Source organism: Pipistrellus kuhlii, unplaced genomic scaffold (genome assembly GCF_014108245.1).
Source record: "Pipistrellus kuhlii isolate mPipKuh1 unplaced genomic scaffold, mPipKuh1.p scaffold_m20_p_1, whole genome shotgun sequence".
NCBI lineage: Eukaryota > Metazoa > Chordata > Mammalia > Chiroptera > Vespertilionidae > Pipistrellus > Pipistrellus kuhlii.
In genome coordinates, this window is record NW_023425404.1 from 81,663,115 (window position 1) to 81,675,229 (window position 12,115).

The 12,115-nt window shown below is 40.0% G+C and overlaps 1 protein-coding gene across 3 annotated transcripts in view; it reads right to left on the reverse strand.

The window, feature by feature from the left end:
* ZNF438 (zinc finger protein 438) overlaps positions 1-12,115 on the reverse strand; it is a 140,978-nt gene that overhangs the window by 95,060 nt on the left and 33,803 nt on the right. The window contains exon 2 of one of the 3 annotated variants that reach the window (XM_036453553.2): positions 8,294-8,353. The exons of the other annotated variants lie outside the window; for them this stretch is intronic. The gene's annotated coding sequence lies outside the window, so the exon portion shown is untranslated. The remainder of the gene's footprint in view (positions 1-8,293; positions 8,354-12,115) is intronic. 3 annotated transcript variants of the gene reach the window in all.

Sequence of the window (12,115 nt, forward strand, 5' to 3'; positions counted from 1 at the left end):
AACACAGAATATGAATGTATTGAAATTCCTTGCTATTCAGAGTGGGGTCCATGGATCAACAGCATCAGCATTACCTTGGAATTTGTTAGAAATGTACCACAGATTTAATCAAAACCTACATTTTAACATGATAGCCAGGTGATTCATATGTACATTACAGTTTGAAAAGCAGTGGAAATCCAGAGCTATTACATTCTCTTTGAAATTTGTGGTATAAGAAATCAGTTAACTAGGTTTCTTAGAATTATGAGTTAAAGAATTTAAGGATCAAAAATAACAGGTAGTTATATAATACAATTAAATTTGAATCACAGCTATAACAAACTATGTAACTATGAGAAATAATGCAACCTATCCAAGACTTAGTTTCATCATCTGTTAAGTCAGAATTATAATAGTTTTCCCCCACAAGATTGCCATGAAGATTAAATGAGCTAAAATACATGATACACTTAGAACACTTAGTGTTATTTATGTGTTTGCTATTATCATTAAGAGGAAAAACAAGTAAATAAAGAGGCGCTAAGTAAACCTAATACACCATTTTAAGATCTAAACTTTCAGACATAGCTATATGTAGTTTAAAAGCCTCTTTCACTTCATTCTTGGTTCTCAGATCTATTGTTAAGCAGCTGAATTTGGCAGAGAAAAGTGTACAAGAGCCCAACAGAGCCAGAGTGGTTCAGTTGCCTGGGTATTGTCCTGTGCACAGAAAGGTTGTGGGTTCAATTCCTGGTCAGGGCATGTATCTAGGTTGCAGGTGAGGATTAAAAAAAAAAAAAAAAAAAAAAAAAAAAAAAAAAGACAAGTGTACTGCATTTGACAACTGCTTTCCCCCTGGTTGTTGGCTTTAAAAGGATTGTGGATATGTAAGTTTTCTGCTAAAGCCAGGTGCAAAAATTATTCTCAACTGCATAGGTACAAGACATCCAGAACCATTATACTTGTGTAATGTTTATGTTATCTTTAGAAACAAGAAGGTATGACTGTCTATCTCACCTCCTAGGAGGATCCCTGGCTCAAGTCAAGACAGGAATATCAATACAGTAAGTAATCCAAATTGTTTGTTTTGGTTAGAATAGCAGTTTTTTTTAAGTGAAATCTAAATACTGACCAAGAAAAAAAAAGAGTCAATCTAAAAATCAGGATGCTGATATTGTATGTCGTGCCAAGTACATGCTAGTTTGGGGCAGGCCCTAGTGTTGTAAGAAGCAATGACTAGCTGGATACAACTTTTATATATGTCATCCTTTGGTACTAACTACCAAAGCAATCCTATCTAATAAAAAGGTAATATGCAAATTGACCATCACCCCAACACACAAGATGGCCACCCCTATGTGAACACAAGATGGCCACAACAAGATGGCCAGCAGGGGAGGGCAGTTTTGGGCAACCAGTCTGGCAGTGGAGGGCAGTTGGGGGGAACAGGCCTGCAGGGGAGGACAGTTGGGGGCGGACCAGGCCATCAGGAAAGGGCAGTGAGTGGTGACCAGGCCTGCAGGGGAGGGCAGTTGGAGGAAACCAGGCCTGCAAGGGAGGGCAGTTGGGAGTGACCAGGCTGGAAGGGGGAGGCAGTTAGGGACAATTGGGCCGGCATGGGAGGGCAGTTAGTAGCGACCAGGCTGGCAAGGGAGGGAAGTTAGGGGTGACCAGGCCAGCAGGGGAGGGCAGTTGAAGGCAACCAGGTCAGCAGAGGAGGGCAGTTAGGGGCCATCGGGGTGGCAGGGGAGCAGTTAGGCTTTGATCAGGCTGGCAGGAGAGTGGTTAGGGAATGATCAGGCTGGCAGGCAAAAGCAGTTAGAGACAACCAGGCAGACAGGCACACAGGTGAGCAGTTGGGAGCCAGAAGTCCTGGATTGTGAGAGGAATGCCAGATTGGAGATTGTGCAGGCTGGGCTGAGGGACACCCCTCTGCCCCCAAGGGCATGAATTTCATGCACCGGGCCTCTAGTCTATACTAATAGAGGAATATGCAAATTTTCCAGGATGCCATCACAGTAACAGTAATGATCAAACAGCAGGCTGCATGGGGCGACAAGGCTAGAAAGGGAGGTTAGTGAGGGATGACCAAACAAATGAACAGCAGCCTGCATGGAGCGACCAGGCCGGGGGAACAGTGAGGGGCAGTGAAGCCAGCGGGGGGACAGGGAGCAGTTAGGAGCAACCAGGCTGGCAGAAGGGGACAGTTGGGAGTGACCAGGCCAGCAGGGTGGGGAGGTATTGGGGGCAACTAGGCCAGCAGGGGATTAGTTAGGGGCAATCAGGCCAGCAGGCAGAGGCAGTTAAGAGTAATTAGGCTGACGGGGGGTGGGGTGGGGGGGGGGGAGTTAGGGGTGATCAGGCAGGCAGGTGAGCAGTTGGGAGCCAGTGGTCCCAGATTGTAAAAGGGATATCCAGCAGTCAGACATCCCTTGAGGGGTCCCGGATTGGAGGGTGTAGGCTGGGCAGAAGGGAGCCACCCCCCACCCCCCGCCCCAATGCACAAATTTCGTGCACCAGGCCTCTAGTAAAATATAAAATACTTTGTATTATAGAGACCCTGAAAACCATTCTTTATTATATCATTAATTCCAAGTACCACAGTTCAATGGTTACAGAAAAGTTGAATTTGATGAATAGCCTTATTCAGGTCCAACTGAAAACATTTATAAGTTTAAGTTCTCTATTACTTAAATCATTATTTTTGCCTTTCTAAGATAAGATAAGGAAATGACTATTTCACCCTCAATGAAACATCCAAACATAGTCACTACTTCTCAAAGTGCTTCTAGTTTAAGGCTAAGGATGAGGTGAATTTTCAATTGCTAGCAAAATCTGACCAAAGATTATTTCCAAATATATTCATTACTTTTACAACTGAGGAAAATTTTGCTAATAACTAAAATCTATTAGGGAACTTGTCTACTATGTACATATTGCTTATTTTAGACCTGAAGTCAATCAAAATAAGTTTTATATAAAAAACGAGAGAACAAAATGCCTCAAAGTAATAAATTCCTTAGAAGAGGACTTGGCCAATCTGACTGGAAATCAAACTTGATATTAGCTCTTCTTTCACCTCACACATTGGAAACTTCACCTAGAAGTGCTTTATACTTCTAGATATTACCTCACTATTGGGAAGATCTTAGAAATCCACTGTCCCCTTCTCCACTACAGAATAGTTTTCCTCCACCACATCCCACAAGGGGATCACCCCAATTTTTATACCTCAAAGAAAAGCAAGAATGCACTGTCCTACGAAACAGCCCAGCCTATTTTCATGCCGATGTGACTGTTACCAATGTATTCATTATAGTGTTCATTACACTGAGCAGAAATCTCTCTCTGTAACTTCTCTCCACTGATCTAGCTACATCTTTCTATATCACTAAATCTCCAGACCCTCTTACACTTGAAACCAATTCACATGACAGAAAGTTGGAATAATAAAAGCACAACATTTATAGCATGACCTTTCCTAGTAGGGTCTCTGTGCTAAAAAGCTTTGCATATGTACTTTTCTTGTCTTTAAATCTAGCTCCAGTTGTAAAAGGCTAGAGGCTGGACTGTTTAGGATGATGGTGTAGAGTAGGGGAGTAGGAGGGATTTATCTGATTCCAAATGAACTTGGAGAATTTAGAGAAAAGCACATAAAGAATAAATATAGAAGGTGGCCAAGGACTAGGCCCTAAAGAATGCCAACTTTTGGAAAAGATGAAAAGGAAGAGATAGAAAGGGAAATTTTATATTATCTTATGTTTTCAAGTATAAGAGGAATTAGAGATTTAGAACTACAGAAAGACATAGCTAGATGGGGAAGTTATAAAGATTTCTGTTCAGTGTAATAAGCACTATCCTATCTAATAAAAGAGTAATATGCAAATTAACCATCACTCCACTATACCCTCAAGCCACATCCATCAGCCAATCAGGAGTGAGTATGCAAATTAACCAATCTAAGTTGACTACAGCCACAGAGAGAGCAGGAGGGAGGCTCGGGTTTCCCCGGTGATGGAGAAAGCCAAGCTTTCTGCATACTCTGGCCAGCCAGGCTTCCACTTAAGGCTATAAATTTTCAATTATACCCTGTTTCCCTGAAAATAAGACAGTGTCTTATATTAATTTTTGCTCCCAAAGATGCGCTAGGTCTTATTTTCAGGGGATGTCTTATTTTTCCATGAAGAAGAATACGGTACACATTTATTGTTAAGTGAAATTAAAGGGAATTTATTACCTGTATACGGTACGGTAGTACGGTAGTTGTCAACACAAACCAGACAAACCGTGAATCCTACAGTATCAAGAATTTACTCATTTATTCAATGACAATCATGTCATCATCTTCTGGAACATCATCAATCCAATTCCTAAATTTCCTGGTGAATTTCTTGTGACTCCATTTCTTTCAGAATCAGTGGACCAAATCTCTCATGTTTAGCCTAAGGGGGGCCTTATTTTCGGGGGATGCCTTATATTTCACTCAGAAGGAAACCTGTAAGTAGGTCTTATTTTCGGAGGATGTCTTATTTTCAAGGAAACACGGTAGAAGATATATAAATCCCAACAGAAATGGCAGCAGCCACAGAACTGAAGAGAGCAGAAGGCTAGGGTTGCCCCCGGCGATGGAGGAAGGAAAGCTTCTGCAGCCCTGGCCTGCTTTGACCTCTGCTTAAGGTTACAAAGTTTCAATTGTAGAAGATAAGTAAATACCAGATACCAGGGCCTCCACTTGGGCAAACCACCACAGTCTCCTCAGAAAGGCTGCTCCACACCCCAAGGGAACCCCCAACGTGATCCAGAACACCCTTTAGGACAAACCAGCTGGCCTCCACCCATGCATCAGGTCTCTATCAGATCTAATAAAAGAGTAATATGCAGATTGACCATCACTACAACACACAAGATGGCTGCCCCCATGTGGTCAAAGATCCTGCCCGCATGTGGACACAAGATGGTCACCACAAGATGGCCAGCATGGGAGGACAGTTGGGAGGGACCAGGCTTGTAAAGGAGGGCAGTTGGAGGCGATCAACCCAGCAGAGGAGGGCAGTTAGGGGTGATAAGGCCAGCAGAGGAGGGAAGTTGGGGGCAAACAGGCTATCAGGAGAGCAGTTAGACATCAATCAGGCTGGCAGGAGAGTGGTTATGGGGTGATCAGGCTGGCAGGCAGAAGAGGTTAGGGGCAATCAGAAAGACAGGCAGGTGAGCAATTGGGAGTCAGCAGTCCTGGATTGTGAGAGGGATGTCCAACTGCCCATTTAGACCCGATCTCAGTAGGTCCTTCGAGGGTCCCAGATTGGAGAAGGTACAGGCTGGGCTGAGGGACACCCCCATGCACAAATTTTGTGCACCAGGCCTCTAGTAATGAATAAGTTGCTAACTTACCCTTACTCAAAAAGCAGTTAAAATTATTTTATGTCTACATACTATAAAATCCATAGCCAGTCATTATAATCTTTTTTAAAACCACCTTTTAAAGTCATATGCCTATTCTATTTCTGACTCCTGCCTATTGACTGAGTTTGGATAGCTGTATTTTATGTGTCAGTTGCTCAATTGTTCCATCCCTAACCTCTGGCATGTGTCCTAACTTCTGAATCCAAGTACTCACCCCAACTAACAACTTCTAGTTGCTCAATACTGACCAGGAGACACATTGAGATCATATTCTCCAGAGCTGCCAAAAGTTCTTGGCATATGATCAATGAAGCACACAGTAAGTGAGTATTCAGCAATTAATCAGGTGACAGAAACCAACTAACATATTAGGGGACTGCAAAATGATCCAGATCAAGGTTAAAATAGAGAAATGGAGATTGTACACCAAACTAGTTACCTCATGGGAAAATTTAATCTTGGTTACCCAATGTGATCAGACATCCTTTTATCCAGAATAACTAAAGTATCTGAAGTTTATCATGCATTTAAGGATTCAGAATTTCCAGGAAATTGGAAACATTATAAACCAAACTGTAGGTACAGCCATCAGGGGCACTTGTTCAATCTGCCCCATACCCTCAGGGTTAGCCTGAAGACATCTGTTAGTCTCAGCCTCATCTATACAGGGAATTCTAAACTATCTCATAGGTGTGTATGAAGATTAAATGAGATCATCTTATATAATAAAAGCCCAGTAAACATAGCAGCGGAATGACTGGAACGACTGCTCGACCAGTCGCTATAAGGTGCATTGACCACCTCTTGGTCCCTCTCTCTGGCCTGCAGGCTCTGATCACAGCATGACCAATGGGGAACCACAGGGAACCGGGTATGTGGTGTTGGGGCGGGACTGGGGAACTGGAGAGTGAGTGGAACGGCCAACTTCTTGGTCCCTCCCCCCAGCCCACAAGCTCAAATTGCAGCATGCCAAATGTGGGACCACGAGAAACTGGGTTCTCATTTATACTTTAGATTATCACAAAGTGTCAGTCCACTGTCTCTAAAAGCAACAATGTTAATGCTCTTCTAGCATAGAATGATAAAAAGCATGTAAAATTTTTTAGTTGTATAAACTGGTATGTAGTCAATCACATTTAAACTCTCCTGTAAAAACTCTCCATTTTTCTAAACTTTTTACCAAGGTTGGCACAGTTATATTACACAACTAAGAAATAAAGGTGTGAATTCTATTAACATGAGATTGATAACAATAATTCTGAATAAAAATCGAGCAAAAACATAACTTCCAAGCCTAACAATTATTCTATAAAAGTCATTCAGGACCCGGTCTCTTGTTGTAAATGTCTATATCCTTTACGTATAGTGTATTTCTATTTCCCTGTGTGAAATTTAAGTTTAACTAAAATCTTTAAAGTTGGCAATAGAAGCAAGAAACCACTTATAAAGAAAGCATGGCTATTTTACTTTTATTAATGAAAAGTTATATAATAGTTTCAGAGTTCCCTTCTTATACTCTTTTAATATTTATAGAAATTTAAAAGAGTTATACTACCTGAGTTCATTTTGGAAACTGATCATTTCTATTAGTATCTGACAGGAATAGATTATTTTAGTGGAATTATGAAAATGGTTATTTGAGAGTTATACTCATCTTTATTCATGATCTTTAACAACAACAGGTCATCTGTATCTAGTACTTGATCTATAATACAAGCTCAAATAAGTGTGACTGAACCAAACTATACTAAGAGAGTCTGAACTCCAAACCACTGAGTCACATCACTTGTCTTTTCGCCTCTAACAGTACATTTAAAAAAAGAAAAGAAAACAGTGTTCTGGAAACCATTTAAAGGACCTGCTTGTGATTACAGACAGTGCTATACTAAACTACTGAAGAACATACAAGTACCTGGAAGGACTCAGAGCAAAGTTGTAGCCAAGAACAAGGATGCGTTCATGAGCACCATACCACTGTCCAAAAACTAAAGTCCCACACCTCTTATGAAACCCATGGTTGCATATTTCCCTATATCTCTATTTCATGAAATTTAAACTTTTAAAAAGATAATAATTTTGATTTTTCAAACTACTATATAGAAAAGTCACTTATAATTTCAAACCAATAAACCTTGATATTTTTCTGCTTTAATTAAACATTGTTTTGGAATAATTCTAGAATTACAGAAAAGTTGCAAAGATAATACAAAGAACTTATATGCCCTTCACCCAGTTTCACCTACAGTTAACATCTTATATAACCATGGCTTTGTCAAAACTAAGAAACTAACATTGGTACATTACTATTAACTAAACTACAGACTTTATTTGGATTTTCCTCACGGATATATTTTATCAGTTCTAAGACCCAATCCATGGTACCACATTGTATTTAATGGCATGTTTTTAGTGCTTTCTGTTTTAGAACATGCTAAACTTGTGTGTCTTATTAACAATGTTCTAATTATAATTATTATAAAAATACAGATGTGCCCACACCAATTTGGCTTGGTGAATAGAACACTGCCCTGTGGACTGAAGGGTCCCAGGTTCTAATCCGGTCAAGGGCATGTACCTTGGTTGTGGGAACATTGCCAGTAGCAGGTGTGCAGGAGGCAGCTGATCAATGTTTTTTTCCTATGGATGTTTCTAACTCTCTATCCCTCTCCCTTGCTCTCTGTAAAAAATCAATAAAATATATTAAAAAATACAGCTCCTTGGAAGATAAGATTTATTGTATGATAGGGAAATGTTACATTATGATTAATGTAAACATGGCATTTCTATTAATGTTTCATTGAGAAGAAAAGAGGTAAATCTTTAAAGATATGCTCCATTGTTCACATTGTCAGGAAACTGTTAGATCAAATCACTTTCAGAAATATTTCTTCAAAAAATGCTTGTCACTTACCTTTCTCTCAAGGCTCCAATAAAAAGTCATAAGATATGTGGTAAATCTTTTTAATTAATCCTGTAATAGAATATAAAGTATTATTATAATCATATTCAAATAATAAATTTTTATCAACTATATCATATTCAAATAATGATTTTTTATCAACTATATGTAAAACTACTTTCCTTTAATTCCAAAATTTCATTTTTAATTACTATATCATCTTTTTATTAAGATAACAAAAAATGAATTTAATAGAGAATAATTCCATATATGAATTATATGTCTTTAAAAACAAAGGCATGCTATCAAGATACCCAATGGCATATTCCATAGAATTAGAACACATATTCCAAAAATTTCTATGGAACAACAAAAGACCCCACATTGCTAGAGCAATCTTGAAGAAAAGAAAAAAAAGAAGAACAATAAAGTGGGAAGAATTTCTCTATCTTACATCAACCTTATATCAAACTATACAAGGCCATAGTAATCAAAACATCATGGCAATGGCATAAAAACAGACATATAGATCAATGAACAGAATGGACAGCTCAGGAATAAACCCACACCTTTATAGAGAATCAATACTTGACAAAGAAGGTAAAAACACAATGGGATAAAGACAGTCTATTCAATAAATGGTGCTAGGAACACAAGAGTTACATGAAAAAAAAAAAAAAAGAAGAAGAAGAAGAAGAAGAAGAAGAAGAAGAAGAAGGAGGAGGAGGAGGAGAGGAGGAGGAGGAGGAGGAGGAGGAGGAGGAGGAAGAGGAGAAGGAGAAGAAAGAAACTAGACCACCTTCTTACACCATCCATAAGAATAAACTCAAATGAATGAAAGACTTCAATGTCAGTCCTAGTTGGTTTGGATAAGTGGATAGAGTGTTGGCCTGTGGACTAAATGGTCTTGGATTCAATTCTGGACAAGGGCACATGTCTGGGTTGTTGGCTCGAACCTTAGTAGGAGGTATGCAGGAGACAATCAATGCTTCTCTCTCATCATTAATGTTTCTCTCACTCCCTCTCTCATCCTCTCTAAAATCAGTAAAAATATATATTAAATAAATAAAAAATAAAGGCTTCAATGTTAGACTCGAAACCTAAAACTTCTAAAAACATAGGCAGTAAAATCTCAGACATTTCTCATAGTGATATTTTTTCTGTTATATCTACTTAGACAAAAGAAACAAAAAAATAAATAAGTAAATGGATTACATAAAACTAAAAAGCTTTTGCATAGCAAAAATATCATCAAAATGAAGACAATCCACTCAATGGAAAAACATATTTGCTGAAACATCTATAAGGTGTTACTATTCAAGGTTTACAAATCTACACTAAGAAAAGAGATACATCCAAATTTACCATATCTTCACTATGCCCACAAGCCACGCCCACAAGCCAATCAGGTGCAAGTATTACCCAACCAAGATGGTTACAGTCACTGAGCGAGCAGGAGGCTTAGGTTTCCCCAGCGATAGAGGAAGCCAAGGTTTGGGCTGGCTCTAGCCTCTGCTTAAGACCACAAAGTTTCAATTATAGAAGATAAATAAATCCCACATACTAGGGCCTCTGCTTGGGTTGCAGGCAGTGTGACCGTCCTGCATACCACCACAGGCCCCTTGCCCAGGCCACCCGCCCCATGCCCCAAGGGAACCCCCAACCTGATCCGGGACATCCTTCAGAGCAAACCAGCCAGTCCCCACACATGCACCAGGTCTCTATCCTATCTAATAAAAAAATAATATGCAAGTTGGCCGTCATTCCAACACACAGATGACTACCCCCATGTGGTCAAAGATGGTTGCCCCCATGTGGACACAAGGTGGCCATCATAAGATGACCATCAGGGAAGGGCAGTTGGGAGGGATCAGGCCTACAGGAAGGGCAGTTATGGGTGATCAGGCCAGCAGGGGAGGGTGCTTGAGAGGGACCAGGTTTGCAAGAGGGCAGTTGGGCAGGACCCAGGCCTACGGGGAGAGCAGTTGGGGGAACCAGGCATGCAGGGGAGGGCAGTTGTGGGGGACCAGGCCTGCAGGGAGGGCAGTTAAGGGTGACCAGGCCTATAAGGAAGGGCAGTTAGGGGTAATCAGGCTGGCAGGGGGTCAGTTAGACTTTAATCAGGCTGACAGGGGAGTGGTTAGGGGGTGATCAGGCTGGCAGGCAGAAGCAGTTAGGGGAATCAGGAAGGCAGGCAGCAAGCAGTTAGGGGAATCAGGAAGGCAGGCAGCAAGCAGTTGGGAGCATGCAGTCCTGGATTGTGAGTGGAATGTCCGACTGCCTGTTCAGGCCCAATCCTACTGGGATTGGAGAAGGTGCAGATTGGAGAGGGTGCAGGCTGGGCTTAGGGACACACCCCACATGCACAAATTTCGTGCACCAGGCCTCTTTTAATTTATAAAACTCAATACCAAAAAGAGCAAACAATTCAAATAAAAAATGGGCAAAGGACCTGAATAGAATTTTTTCTCACAGAGGGCATACAGATGGCAAATAGACATATGAAAACATGACTAATCATCAGAGAAATGCAAATTAAAACCACAATGGATATCACCTTACACCTGTCAGAATAACTACTATTAATAAATCAATGTTTGAAAAGGATGTGGAGGAAAGGGGACCCTTGTGCACTACTGTTGGGAATACAGACTGGTGGAGTCACTGTGAAAAGCAGTAAAAAAATTAAAAATAGAACTGCCTTATGACCCACTTCTGGGAATTTATCTGAAAAAACCCAAAACACTTATTCAAAAGAATATATGCACCCCTTTGTTCATTGCAGAGTTGTTTACAATAGCCAAAATTTGGAAGCAGCCTAAGTGTCCATCAGTAGATGAGTGGATAAAAAAAGCCATGGTACATTTAAACAATGGAATACTACTCAGCTATAAAAAAAAAAAAAAAAAAAAAAAAAAAAGGAAATCTTATCTTTTGTGATAGCATAGATGGACCCAAAGAGCATTATGTTAAGTGGAATAAGTGAGTCAGGGAAAGACAAGTACCATATGATTGCACTCATTTGGAAACAAAATGACCTAACAAACAAGATAGAAATAGATTCATAGAGAGCAAGCTGAGAGCTGTGGGGGTGAGAGGGTTGAGAGGTTGTGGGCCGGGGGCCGGGGGGGAGGGGGGGAGTTGGAAGGATTGAGCAAAAATAAAAAACTCATGGACACTTAGTAGTGACTGCTGTGGGGAGAGGGGTAGGGAAAAGTGGAGGGCAGTATGGGTTACGTGATGGAAGTAGACATGACTTGGTATGGTGAACACACAATGCAGTTTACAGATGATGGGGAATTGTGCAACTGAAACTTGTACAATTTTGTTAACTAATGAAACCCCCATGAATTCAATAAAAAGGAAAACAAAAAAAGGAAAAGTCAAGCTAATAGGAGATAATATTTGTAAATTATATATCTGATAAAAGACATATTCAGAAAAAAATAATAAAGGCATGCAAATTTTAATAAAAGCTTTAAGATAAATAGAAAAGGTTATAGGGAAAAAAGGCCACAATGAATAAAAATTGACTAAGAAGGATGTTTCACATTCTTTTCAATATACATAATGCTGTGGAAATTACTAAAGAGTCATAAACAAGTGAATCATATTGAGGGCAAAGTCTTTATGAAGGAAAATAGTAAGGGTTTGGGATTAGGAGATTTTTTAAAAAAGTGTCTGGCAAAATATCTATGTATAACAGTTTGCCTGAGGCAGTGCCAAATTATTACCACTGTCTCAACCAATTTATTATTTGTCCTGGATTTTCCATTTTCTAGTGATATTTTAAAAGTAGTATTATAATAAGCCAGGACTTTTACTTTCAGGTTC